This window comes from Heloderma suspectum, chromosome 6 (genome assembly GCF_057233095.1).
Source record: "Heloderma suspectum isolate Gila_16-S chromosome 6, 16-S_ref, whole genome shotgun sequence".
In the NCBI taxonomy this organism is placed as follows: domain Eukaryota; kingdom Metazoa; phylum Chordata; class Lepidosauria; order Squamata; family Helodermatidae; genus Heloderma; species Heloderma suspectum.
The window spans coordinates 121,712,616-121,726,426 of record NC_139463.1 but is presented as its reverse complement, the minus strand read 5'-3'; positions in this window follow the sequence as shown (position 1 = coordinate 121,726,426).

Below are 13,811 nucleotides of genomic sequence, written 5' to 3'. Positions count from 1 at the left end.
ATGTTGAAATTTTGGGAATGGGGGAAAAAAAAAAACCGAAAGTCCACGGAGAACTTTCTGTAGAAATCGGAGCTCATATTAATCCATCTTGAATTTCTCCAGCATCCCTACTGCTGACTGGATGGACAGTGTTCAACCTGTTCTGGCTGGGGTTTGCACTCCCACTGAAGGAGCAGGTTCGTAGCTTGGGGTCCTCGTGGAACCATCCTTGTCATTTGAGGCACAGGTGGATTATGTGGCATGGGGTGCCTTCTACCAACTTCAGCTGGTGGCCCAGCTACACCCCTATCTGGGCAGAGATAATGTGGCTTCCGTTATCTATGCTCTGGTTAACCTCCAAATTATGTTTCTACAATGCTACCTGTGTGGGGCTGCCTTTGAAGACAGTTTAGAATCTGCAGCTCATGCAAAATGCAGCAGCCGGATTGATAGCTGGGACTAGAAGGTCGGAACATCCAAGACTGACTCTGGCCTGCTTGCACTGGCTGCCTATATGCTTCGAAGCTCAATTCGAGGTGCTGGTTTGAGCCTATAATACCCTACATGGCTTGAGAACACACTATAATACCTGATGGCATGCCTCTCCCGAAATGACACTACCCATACTCTAAGACCAACATCTGAGGTCCTCCTCTGAGTGTCTCCTCCAAGGAAAGCTCAGAAGGCAGCAATGAGGGAGAAGGCCTTCTCAGTGGTGTCCCCCACCCAATCTGTGAAACGAGCTCCCTGATTAGGTCCACCTGGCATCAACATTTTTTTTCTTTTGGCACCAGCTTAAGACATAACCCTTTTCCCAGGCATTTCACAGCTCATTGTTGTTGTTGTTGTTCAGTCGTGTCCGAATCTTCGTGACCCCATGGACCATAGCAAGCCAGGCCTTCCTGTCCTGCGCACTCTCCCAGAGCGTTCTCAAGGTCATATTCATTGCATCCGTGATGCTATCTAGCCATCTCACCCTCTGTCGTCCCCTTCTCCTTTTGCCTTCAGTCTTTCCCAGCATCAGGGTCTTTTCCAGAGAGTGTTCTCTTCCCATTAGGTGGCCAAAATATTTCAGCTTCAGTATCTGTCCTTCCAACGAGCACTCAGGGTTGATTTAATTTAGGATTGACTGATTTGACCTCCTTGCAGTCCAGGGGACTTGCAAGAGTCTTCTCCAGCACCACAGTTCGAAAGCATCAATTCTTCAGTGCTCAGCCTTCCTTATAGTCCAGCTCTCACAGCCATACATTACTACTGGGAAAACCATAGCTTTGATTAGACGGACCTTTGTCAGCAAGGTGATGTCTCTGCTTCTTACTATGCTGTCTAGGTTGGCCATAGCTTTCCTCCCAAGGAGCAAGCGTCTTTTAATTTCATGGCTTCAGTCACCGTCTGCGGTGATCTTGGAGCCCAAGAAAGTAAAATCTGTCACTGCTTCCATTTCTTCCCCTTCTATATGCCAGGAAGTGATAGGGCTGGATGCCATGATCTTCGTTTTTTTAATGTTGAGTTTCAAACCAACTTTTGCACTCTCCTCTTTCACCCTCAACAAGAGGCTCTTGAGATCCTATTCGCTTTCTGCCATTAGGGTGGTATCATCTGCATATCTGATAATTCTCCCGGCAATCTTAATTCCGACCTGTGATTCATCCAACCCGGCAGTTCTCATGATGTACTCTGCATATAAGTTAAATAAGCAGGGTGACAATATGCAGCCTTGTCGTACTCCTTTCCCAATTTTGAACCACTCAGTTGTTCCATGTCTGGGTCTTACGGTTGCTTCTTGACCCTCGTACAGGTTTCTCAGGAGACAGGTAGGGTGGTCTGGTACTCCCATCACTTTAAGAATTTGCCACAGTTTGTTGTGATCCACACAATCAAAGGCTTTAGCGTAGTCAATGAAGCAGAAATAGACGTTTTTCTGGAATTCTCTTGCTTTCTCCATAATCCAGCGAAAGTTGGCGATTTGAACTCTAGTTCCTCTGCCTCTTCAAAACCCAGCTTGTAATTCCAGTAGTTCTCGGTTCGCATACTGCTGAAGCCTAGCTTGTAGGATTTTGAGCATCACCTTGCTGGCATGTAAAATGAGCGCAATTGTGCGGTAGTTTGAACACTCTTTGGCGTTGCCCTTCTTTGGAATTGGAATGTCAACTGACCTTTTCCAGTCTTGTGGCCATTGTTGAGTGTTCCAAATTTGTTGGCATATTGAGTGCAGCAATTTAACAGCATCATCTTGTAGGATTTTAAATAGCTCAGCTGGAATACTGTCATCTCCGCTAGCTTTGTTGTTAGTAATGCTTCCTAAGGCCCACTTGACTTCATTCTCGAGGATGTCCGGCTCAAGTTCAGTGACTGCACTATCATGGCTATCAGGGACATTCAGATCTTTCCTGTATAGTTCTTCTGTGTATTCTTGCCACCTCTTCTTAATCTCATCTGCTTCTGTTAGGTCCCTGCCTTCTTTGTCCTTTTTCATGCCCATCTTTGCACAAAACGTTCCCTTGAGATCTCCAATTTTCTTGAAGAGATCTCTAATCTTTCCCATTCTGTTGTTTTCCTCAATTTCTTTGCATTGTTCATTTAAGAAGGCCTTCTTGTCTCTCCTTGCTATTCTCTGGAACTCTGCATTCAGTTGGATATATCTTCCCCTTTCTCCCTTGCTTTTCGCTTCCCTTCTTTCCTCAGCTACTTGTAAAGCCTCATCAGACAGCCACTTGGCTTTCTTGCATTTCTTTTTCTTTGGGACGGATTGAGTTGCTGCCTCCTGAACAATGTTACGGACCTCCATCCATAGTTCCTCAGGCACTCTGTCTATCAGGTCTAATCCATTAAATATATTCCTCACCTCCACTATATATTCATAAGGGATATGATTGAGGTCATACCTGAATGGTTTAGTGGTTTTCCCTACGTTCTTCAATTTAAGCCGAAATTTTGCAGCAAGAAGCTCATGATCTGAGCCACAGTCAGCTCCAAGTCTTGTTTTTACTAACTGTATAGAGCTTCTCCATCTTTGACTGCAAAGGACATAATCAATCTGATTTCGATATTGACCATCTGGTGATGTCCATGTGTAGAGTCGCCTCTTGTGCTGTTGGAAAAGCGTGTTTGCTATGATCAGCTTGTTCTCTTGGCAAAACTCTATTAGCTTTTGTCCTGCTTCATTTTGTACACCAAGGCCATGCCTGCCTGTTATCCCGGTGATTTCTTGACTTCCTACTTTAGCATTCCAATCCCCTATGATGAAGAGGACATCTTTTTTTGGTGTTAGTTCTAGAAGGTGTGGTAGGTCTTCATAGAACCCATCAACCTCAGCTTCTTCGGCATCAGTGGTTGGGGCATAGACCTGAATCACTGTGATGTTGAATGGCCTGCCCTGGATTCGTACTGAGATCATTCTATCGTTTTTAAGATTGTACCCCAGTACTGCTTTTCCCACCCTTTTGTTGACTATGAGTGCGACTCCATTTCTTCTAAGGGGTTCTTGCCCACAGTAGTAGATATGATGGTCACCTGAATTAAATTCGCCCATGCCTGTCCATTTTAGTTTGCTGAGTCCCAAGATGTCGATGTTCAATCTTGCCATCTCATGTTTGACCACCTCTAGCTTACCTTGATTCATTGATCTGACATTCCAGGTTCCTAAACAATATTGTTCTTTACAGCATCGGAGTTTCTTTTCACCTCCAGACACATCCACAGCTGAGTGTCCTTTCGGGTTTGGCCCAGCCGCTTCACTCTTTCTGGCGCTACTTGGAAATACCCTCTGCTCTTCCCCAGTAGTATATTGGACACCTTCCGACCTGAGGGGCTCATCTTCCGGCATCATTTCTTTTAGCCTTGTGATACGTTCCATGGGGTTTTCTTGGCAAGAATACTGGACTGGGTTGCCATTTCCTTCTCCAGTGGACCACATTTTGTCAGAACTCTCTGCCATGACCTGTCCGTCTTGGGTGGCCCTGCATGGCATAGCTTATGGCTTCACTGAGTTACACAAGCCCCTTCGCCACAACAAGGCAGTGATCCATGAAGGGGTCACAGCTCATAATGAGTTTTAATCGGTCCCAGATTTGTCTTTAGTTATGACTGACTGTTCAATGTTCTTTTTAGTTATATGTTGTTTGTGTATATTGTCTGTGTGCTTTCATGTAAAAATCTTTTTAAATGTTTTATATTGTATTTAGTTTTTTAACTTCTGCAACCTGCCCAGACAGCTTCGGTTATGGGGTGGTATAGAAAGGAAAATAGTAACAACAACAACAACAACAACAACAACAACAAATGCTCTTGGAGAATAAGGAGAGCCAGATGGCAAGCCTCTAGCTTGTGGTGATGGCAGCATTTCCTATTATTATCCAAAGACTCCACTTTGCCTACTTCAGTTTTAACTGGTTAAGAATCAGGGGAAATCTCTGTCAAAAAATGTCCATGCCCCATGTGGGAATGGGATAGGAAAATTCCTTGAGAATTCGTCAAAGAAAAGAAAGACATTCAGCAACACCTTCATGTCTCTGGCTGTGTTGGAGAAAACTTACCATTGGGTTAATTCCTTGAGGGTGGAATCCTATGCATGTTAAGAAACATAAAGTCCTAGTGCTCCCAGCATTCCCCAGCCAGCCGTGCTATCTGGGCAATGCTGGGAGGTGTAGAACCTTTTTTTTGTCTAAACATTCACAGTATTGTGCCTTGAATGGCTCAGTCTACGAAGGCTCTGGGCAGTTGTATATTGTAGAGCTGACCTGGCAACAAAAGCATTGAAGGAGGAAAAGGGGCTCAGTTGCTTTGCAGGAGCTCCATTTAACTTCCACACATTCTTCCCCCCCAGTCCTTTTATTTCACTAGAGTTGTTTGGCTGAAGCACAAGGAAGAAGAGGGACCTGGAGGTTTGTCTCCCACATAGACTGAAAGTTTCTGTGGTGGCCCCCACTCTGTGGCACTCCCTCCCTAAGGAACTCTGCCATGCCCCCTCTTTAATGAGCTTCCATCATGCATTAAAAATGTGGTGTTCAGGCAGGCATTTGGGGTGGGTTAGGGTATTGTACAAAACGTTTTTATTGTAGAATGTTATTGTTTTAAACTGTTTCATTATACGCTGTACATCACCCAGAGTGGCTGGGTGACCAGCCAGATGGGCGATTAATAAATTTAATAATAAATAAATAAAAATAAATAAATAAGGAGAAGGAGAAGAGAATTCTGAAATGCATGTCCAGGCTGAAGTTGAGTTTTAGGTGTGAAAAGGTGTGAAGACTATTGCGAGCAGAGATGGGTCAAAGAAGACTCAGACAGCAAAGTTTGGGTTGAAAATTGAGCCACATTTACTGAAAATATCTGCAAAGGGGTACCTAGGATGGGCACCTAACTGTGTCAGCAACTAGCTGGCACTCTTGGGCAAAAACACAAACAGCCTGAAGGGTGACGTCGATCTCGCCACCCCTCCAGACTGCCCCTTCTGGGGGAGGTAGCGCTTCCCCTGTCAACCCCAACCCAGTACTGCACAACACCTGGGTGAGTGAGGAGGGCTGGTTTCTCAGGCAACCCTTATCCCCCTGCCGAGCCGCACAACCCATTCGGGGGGCCTCAGGCGTCACCTGTAACCATAAAGTGCCTCTGCATGCACACCATCCCTAATCTCTTTCCTCTTTTGCCTGTCCTAGGAACTTCCCGCAGGCCCCTTTGCAGATCAAACGGAAATATGTTATACCCTACAGAAGACAGGTGGGCACTGTCCTGCCTGTAACACTCCCTCCTTGTCCACAGAAGTTCCTGGTGGGTGGTGAATACATCACCTCATTCACATAGGCCAAACCAGCTCTCTGTCCACCTCTGATGTGCCTTGCCAATGGCAGCGTCATTCCGAGCCTTCCAATCGATCCTTGGGAGCAGTGAGGATCACAATATGGCTACTTCCAGCCAGGTATGCCGGACCACCTGCACACTAATCAACGCCTGTTCATTCATGTCCTTGCCTGGCTTACAGCTCAAATCATTCCTTCCAATGTGCAGCACCTGGACCTGTCGAGGGAGACTGACCAAACCTTGGTGGAACAGGGTGAAGAGGAGGAACTCCCACTGCATGCCCCGTCTGCCAACCACTGGATTGAAACTAGGGATGTCAGAGAATTTCGCCACGAATCTCAGGGAGGCCGAATGTCAGCACATTCGGCCCCCCGAAATCGGTGGCGAAACAGTCTGCCACCCCCCCACCCCCACCCCCACCCCGGGCACGGGACTTACCTTGGGTGAATCAGCCTGGCGGCAGCAGCGGCAACAGCAGGGCGGCGGAGGGGCGGCGGCGGCGGCCGGTCTTCCGACCAGCTGCCGCTGCCATTTCCAAATTAAAAAAAAACAAAACGTGATAGGCTACGTAAACATTTATCTAGCCTATCACGGCTAGATTTTTTTAAAAAATACTGTCATACGCTACATAAATGTTTACGTAGCCTATCACAGCTGAGTGAAAAAAAACCAAAAACCGTGCATATGCAAATGGCGGCGCCCATGGGCGCCGCCATTTGCGTTCCTTCTTTTGGCACGTCTAGTCTACCTAAACATTTACATAGACTACGGCGAAAATAAGGGGAACGCAAATAGTGTAGCGTCTACGCTATTTGCGTTCCCCTTATTTTCGCCGTAGTCTACGTAAATGTTTACGTAAACTAGACGTGCCAAAAGAAGGAACGCAAATGGCGGTGCCCATGGGCACCGCCATTTGCATACGCATAGTGGTGTTTTTTTTTTCACTCAGCCATCATAGGCTACCTAAACATTTACGTTGCCTATCACAGCTGACTGCAGGGACGCAAATGGCGGCGGCTATGGCCGCCGCCATTTGCAGACCCGGCCGGCCAGGATTCGCGGCGGGAGGGATGGGGCGCCTCCCCCCTGGCCAGAATTTTGGGGGGAGGGACGGAGTGCCTACCCCCCACTGCAAATCAAGTTTCGTAAAAGGGAAGTGACTTTCGTACATCCCTAAAACGTGTCGGGGTAACTGAAGCTGAGATCTGAAGGCCAACAGAGAAGCCCTTCATGCAGCCAAAACACCATACCATGCCCACGCAAGAGCACCTGTATCAGTGTACGTTGAATCCGACGGTCTGAGGAATAAGAACATTAGGGCAAGCGAAGGGAAAATGTATCAGGAGAAGCAGCCAAATTGTGAAGCAAGGCCAAGATACCCGGCAGCACAGTCTTCCCATCGTCACAGCACACCTGTGAAATAAAGCTGAAATGGCTGCCATGGAGACCGTTTCGATGCGAAAAGAGAGGGTCCGAATCGAAATAACGTAGGCCTGGCATGCTGGGACTAATGTGTAGAGTGCCCAGATTGAGATTTCGACAATGATGGACTGATGGAGTGATGAAACATGGGTCTCTCGCAGACCCACAGCATTCCAGTAAAAACTCATGAGGACCCTGACGGGGCATCACCCATCGACTTGTGCTTGGCCGTGGGACAACTGCCGTACCCTTGCCACACCTATCAGTCATAACCTATGAATGCATAGGTGGATTACAGTGGGAAAGACTTGTACATCGTAGTATCTCAAGGCCCTCCTGGATATGTCAAACTTGGGAGCCTGAAACAACCCTAAAATCCCAAGGGGCCCTGAAGAAGGCCGTTAAGGCTGGCGCGTGGAACAAGGAAATGTCATAGTGGGTGGGGCAAATGGAGGGACATAATCTCAGAACCCAAGAAGGGTTGCCAGAGAGAGAGGGCACCTAGAAACTGCTAGAGCAGGCGGCAACCATGCCAGGACCCTACCATGCACGCCTGGCCCTGAAATATGACTTGGAGTCGGTAACTCCCCTGTCGTGGCAAGGAAGACTAAAAAAAAAAAGGGGCCAGCTTACTGCTTATGGCTCTGGCAGATATCCCCTTGCCCCTTAAGAGACTCAACTATGTCACAAATGACGTATAGGTAAGGGCCCTGAATCTTGCGACTGAAGTTCAGTCCTAGGGTGTGGGACTCGCTACCTGCTCTGTCATAGGCATCTCCAGTACTGGGAGCTATGGGATTCAGGATGGCATGCTTGGCTTCGGTATGCCGGTCCCCCGCAGCACTGCAAGGGTGGGATCTGGTAAGGGAGGTACCCACGCGGCCAAGGCCCAGGACCTGTTGATCTGATTCTGTGATGGATAATCGGCAATTGGGTGGGCCAAACCGGCACATGGTGGGCCAGGAACCAGATGTTATGGCGCAGACAGTGGAGTGTATACGCTCTGACCAATGAGAAGATCCCTCGATTCCTGGAGGATAGGGAATTAATAATAGACCCAGTGGCCATATCGTTGTATCAAGAGAGGGCTATTGACTTAGCTATGAGGTTGGCCCAAAATCGCATGGCTAGGAAAATAGGAAAGAAATTCCAGAAGGGTAAGGTCCAGACAAATTCTGGCGGTGGCGCAACACTGCCTGGGGGACAGCCGAACTTGCCGAATGTTCCCAAGATCCTGGGTACCAGCTGCGCCTGAGTGACACTGCAGGCCGGCTTTGGAGGAGCAGCTCACGCCTCCCGGAGGAGATGCCAGAAAAGTTCTGCAGAATTAAGCTGAACCCACAAATCCATATGCACAGTATAGGTGACCCTGGTCCCCTGCTGAAGCAGCTGCGGTCCCTGTAGTGCCCTACAGAGCCAGCGCAGGAAGGCAGGGGCCACTACCCTGCATGGGAAATTAAAAATTGCCCTACAATGTCTTGCAGGGCCCCCAAGGGAGAACTTAAGGAGATGTAAAAACTGCCCAAAGCTGTGCCCGAAGGACCAGAATTTGTCCTGAGGGAGGCGAGAACATTGCTTAGGGCATCGAACCTGATTCTCCCGAAGTGCTAACATGGCAGGAGGGCCATCTGTCCTTTGTGAGGCAAAGGGGGACACCGCTCAAAGGGAAGGGGAACAAATACATATAGTAAGTCAACATTCACCCTGTCTTTGGACTCTGCGTAGGACAGGTCCATCAGGGATCACAGACTGGTATCCTGGATCAAGTCAACCATCTTGTCGATCAAGGTGTTTCGCATAGAGGGCGGATTGCCAGGGATCTTGGCATGAAAGGACTGGCCTCTGGGGAAGAGAGGCTATGAATTAGCCTAAACTCCCCGAAATATGTCATAGGCAATATCCTGAGGGGGGAAATGCTTAGATTAGGTATCAGGGGTGGGAAAGAAGGGAGGGGGGATAACCCGTCCTGCCGATACTTCTTTGTTGATGGTTTCCAAGAACCCGTTGATGCATGGCTAGGGATGGACGAAAGTCCCTTACCTGTTCTCGAAGCTTGCTTCGCGGTGGGGGGGAGGCGCTTCGGTTCTCCCCCCAAAGTTAAGGCGAGGGGGGGAGGCGCCCCGCCACGCCTGGCCGAAATTCAGGCTGCGGGGGAGGTACCCCATCCCTCGCCGGAGAAATTCAGGCTGGGTAGAAGCGCCCCGTCTACGCGGCCGCGAAAAAAAAGTAAAACAAAAACAAAAAAAACACACACACATGTAATAGGCTACATAACGATTTACGTAGCCTATCACAGCTAGATTTCCAAAGTCAGCCATGATAGGCTACGTAAATCGTCACGTAGCCTATCATGGGTGACTTTGAAAAAAAACAAAGCGCCTCTGCAAATGGCGGCGGCCCATGGGCGCCGCCATTTGCATTCCTTATTTTGACACATCTAGTCTACGTAAAGATTTACGTAGACTACGGCGAAAATAAGGGCAATGCAAATAGCGTTCCCTTATTTTCGCCGTAGTCTATGTAAATCTTTACGTAGACTAGACATGCCAAAATAAGGAGCGCAAATGGCGGCACCCATGGGACACCGCCATTTGCGTTACGGATGGGCAAAAGTCCCTTTATCTGTCCTCGAAACTTGCTAAGTTCATGCCAGGGGGGAGGCGCCCCATTCCTCGCCGGCGAAATTCAGGCCGGGTAGAAGCGTTGCCCTTATTTTCGCCGTAGTCTACGTAAATCTTTACGTAGACTACAGGGACAAAATAAGGAACGCAAATGGCAGCGCCCCATGGGGGCCGCCATTTGCGTACGCGCTATTTTTTTTTTCAAAGTCACCCGTGATAGGCTACGTAACTATTTACGTAGCCTATCACGGCTGACTTTGGAGATCTAGCCTTGATAGGCTACATTAATCGTTACGTAGCCTATCACGGTGTTTTGTTTTGTTTTTACTTCACTTGTAATGGCAGTGGCGGCAGCAGGTCAAAAGACCGGCTCTCGCCCCCGCCCCAGACGAAAACCCGCCAAACTGCCGCTGGGACCCGCCGCCGGGAGGGACATTCGTGAAAGGTAAGTCCCATCCCAGGGGGTGGCGGGGGGGTGGCGGAGAATTTCCCCACCGATTTCGGGGGGCTGAATGCATTGGCACTCGGCCCCCCAAAGTTTCGGGGAGAAATTCTCCCCCATCCCTAATTTGCGTATGTGCTTTTTTTTTTTTTTCAAAGTCACCCGTGATAGGCTACGTGACGATTTACGTAGCCTATCACGGCTGACTTTGGAAATCTTTCCGTGATAGGCTACGTAAATCGTTATGTAGCCTATCACGGGTGTTGTTGTTTTTTTTACTTTACTTTTTTTTTTTTGAAATGGTGGCGGTGGCAGCCAGTCGGGAGACCGGCCGCCGCCCCCGCCCCCACTGAACCGCCGCAGAACCACCGCCGGGACCCGCCGCCGAGCGGGACATTCGGCCACGATAAGTCCCATCCCGGGGGGGGGGGCAGGGGGCTGGCGGAGAATTTCCCCACCAATTTCGGGGGGCCGAATGTGTTGGCACTCGGCCCCCCGAAGTTTCAGGGAGAAATTCTCCTCCATCCCTATGTATGGCAAGGACGGATTTGTGAGTGCGAGTTAAGTACAGTCTATCCTGACCCAGGGAAGGGGTCCCGAAACCTAACGTGAAGCCGTGTTCAAAGTAGCACACATTCTCCCTGTCGGGGTACCATTTTAAAAGCTGGAGGGGTGGCACCACCCGAACTGTGCTGGGGCCCACGTTGAGGGGGCTGTAGTCCGCCGCTGGTCTTACTGCATTGGCTTTCCCAAGGGGGACCCCGCCAACCCAGAGGATCCTGGGTAGTGTCTGCTACAAAGGGGGAGCACTCATGACAAAAACGGCAGGGGTGCCGAGAGCATGCGCCCTTGGCCAGTAACCCCAGCTCAGCAAACGGTGCTGGAGTACAGTACCCAAAATAGGCAGGGGGCCATTGGCAGATCTGATGCTGGCACCTGGCTGGGAAGGATTGATAACTTGGAGCCAAGGATCCCAATCTTTTTTTTTTCTTTTTACAGAGAAGTGATAGGCTACGTAAAAACTTACATAGCCTATCATGTCTTTGTAAAAAAAAAAAAAAAAGACAAGACTGCAAATGGCGGTGGCAGCAGCTGGTCGGAAGACTAGCTGCCGCAGCCGCCGCTGCCACCAAAACTGCTGCTGAAGCCGTCGCTGTCGCCGCCGCCATCCGGAACATCCGCCCCAGGTAAATCTAGTCCCGGGGGGATCCACGGGGTGGCGGGGGGGTGTCAGGCCATTCCGCCATGGAGTTTGGGGGTCCGAATGCACTGGCATTCGGCCTCACTGAGATCTGTGGCGTAATTCTCTGACATCCATAGGTGGTCCCCCATACAAGTGCTAACCAGGGCTGATGTGCATAGCTTTCAAGATCAGAAAAGATTGGGTGCATCCTGCCCATGATCGCAAAACAAACACCTGCTACCTAATTGTTTTAATTGGAAATACCAGAGATTGAACCATGGACCGTCTGCATGCAGAGCCGGTACTCTACCACTGAGCATAGTCCCTCCTGATCTGACAGAGGATGGATGGAAAAGATAGAACCCCTCGGGGGGGGGACACTAAAGGTGGAAGGAAAAGGCGTGGAGAGGCTCGGACTTTCCCCCACTGGGGCTACACATGAGTCATACCCACCTAGCTATAAGTCCAGCCACACATGGAGGGAGTGGGAGAGGCCTGCAGGGAATTACCCTCCCCCCAGGATGCAAACCTGAGGGCCAAGGCCCGAGGAGGCCAGCACCAAAGAGTCCATGTTGGCAGGGAAGCTGCAGAAGGAGCTCGAGCCAGAGGCCAGTGGGGCCAGGCACGTGGCTTCCACACCATGGCTGCGTGCACACCCAGGAACCGGCAGCTGGAGAAGGCACGGACCACTCAGGTTGGACAGCACTCCAGCTGGCCAAAAGGAACAACAAGTGCCAGCCACCACCGACCCCTCCAACAGGGTCACCACAGCCGCCATGGCGCAAGGAGAAGCACCACCCGGGGCCTGGACGCCCGGCCTCAGGGCTGCAAGCGGGCTCCCCTTCCTACGAGAGGTGGTGCAGCCCCACCAAAGGCACAGGCAGTGCAGGCCACCACCAGCCAGGACCAGTCGCTGCCCAGAGAGGTGGAAGGCACGGTCCCGGCGCACGCCCCAGAGCCGGCACCCATGCCCATCATGGCCAGAGAGCAAGTGGCCACCACTGGATAAGGCTCAGGTTGCTCAGGACACGCGGCTAAAAGGAGCTGCAAGTGCTGACCGCTGCCACCCCCACCAATGGGGGCCAGCCGTAGCTGGCTGCCAATGTCACTGTGGTGCAAGAGGCTGGAGCCGGTCGGTGCCCAAAGAGGCAGGAGGCACAGCGAGTGCGGGCCGCTGCTGCCGCCACCCCCAGGACCAGCCAGTGTCGGCCGCTGCTGGGGAAGGGAAGGTACAGCCACCCAAACGAGGGCAGGCACTCCTGCCTGCTCAGTGAGAGCTGGCAGCCACAAGGACGGGGCGAGCCGGGGCCGACCGCTCCGTCCAAAGTGGCTGGCAGCAAAGGAGCTTTGGTGAGGGAGGGAGGAGAGGAAAGTCCTCTTCTCCCAGAACTGTCTCTTCAGTTGCCATTTCACCTAGGAGAAATCCATTGCTGGGAAATCCAGTTCTTTTTTTAAAAAAAATGATAGTTCCATAGCATGTACAACTCAATTTGCATTTGCAAGCCCAGCTGTGGGCTTTTCTCTGAACTTCGGGAACTTTGTTTTTGGTGGATTTTTCCCCCACAGGTTCTACAATTTGCTCAAATTTCTGAGCATTGTGCATAAATTACAGATGAATTTGCACAAATTCGCCCAAATTGCTCAGGAATTCATACAAATTGCTCAGAAATTGTGAAATTTGTGCAAATTGTAGAACCCGTGGAGGACTAAAATGTGCAAATGGCCTGGAAAATCTATATACTCGCTCGACTTGCTGCAGACTGGGTAAGGCACTGCAGCGGGAACCAGAACAAAGTCCAGAGGAGCAAACCTAGGAAAACTCATTGAATTCAACCACCAAATGGGTTTCTCCAACATCCATAATTTCAACTGGCCACTACCAGACCAATTATCCAACTTTCAGGCTGGGTAACTGGATTTGCTTGCTTTCCTCTTTGTTCCCCAATCCTTTTCCCCTTTGTATCATGTTTGATAGATGATAAACCTGTGAGTCTTTTTTTTTTTTTAGTCAATGTAAAACATTAGTTTTATAAGTGATCAATATTCATAATGTCTCAGCTCCTAACTGGAGACATTAATGGAGAATAAGTCTGTCTCTGCATATAGACAGAGGCTATATGTAACTTCTGTCTTCAGCAGTTATATACCACTGAATGCCAGTTTCTGGAGCAATTATGTTGGTGGTCTGTTGCCTTTGGTTCCTGCTTGGCCACTGCAGGGGGTAGGATCCAGATCTAGATGACTAGTCCGGACTAGATGGACTATTTACCTGATCCAGCATCCCTATTTGCAGGTGGCATTTTTTTTTAATGTGTGCATAGGGGGTGGGGGGATTTCTTGGGACACCAAACAATACAAATACTTT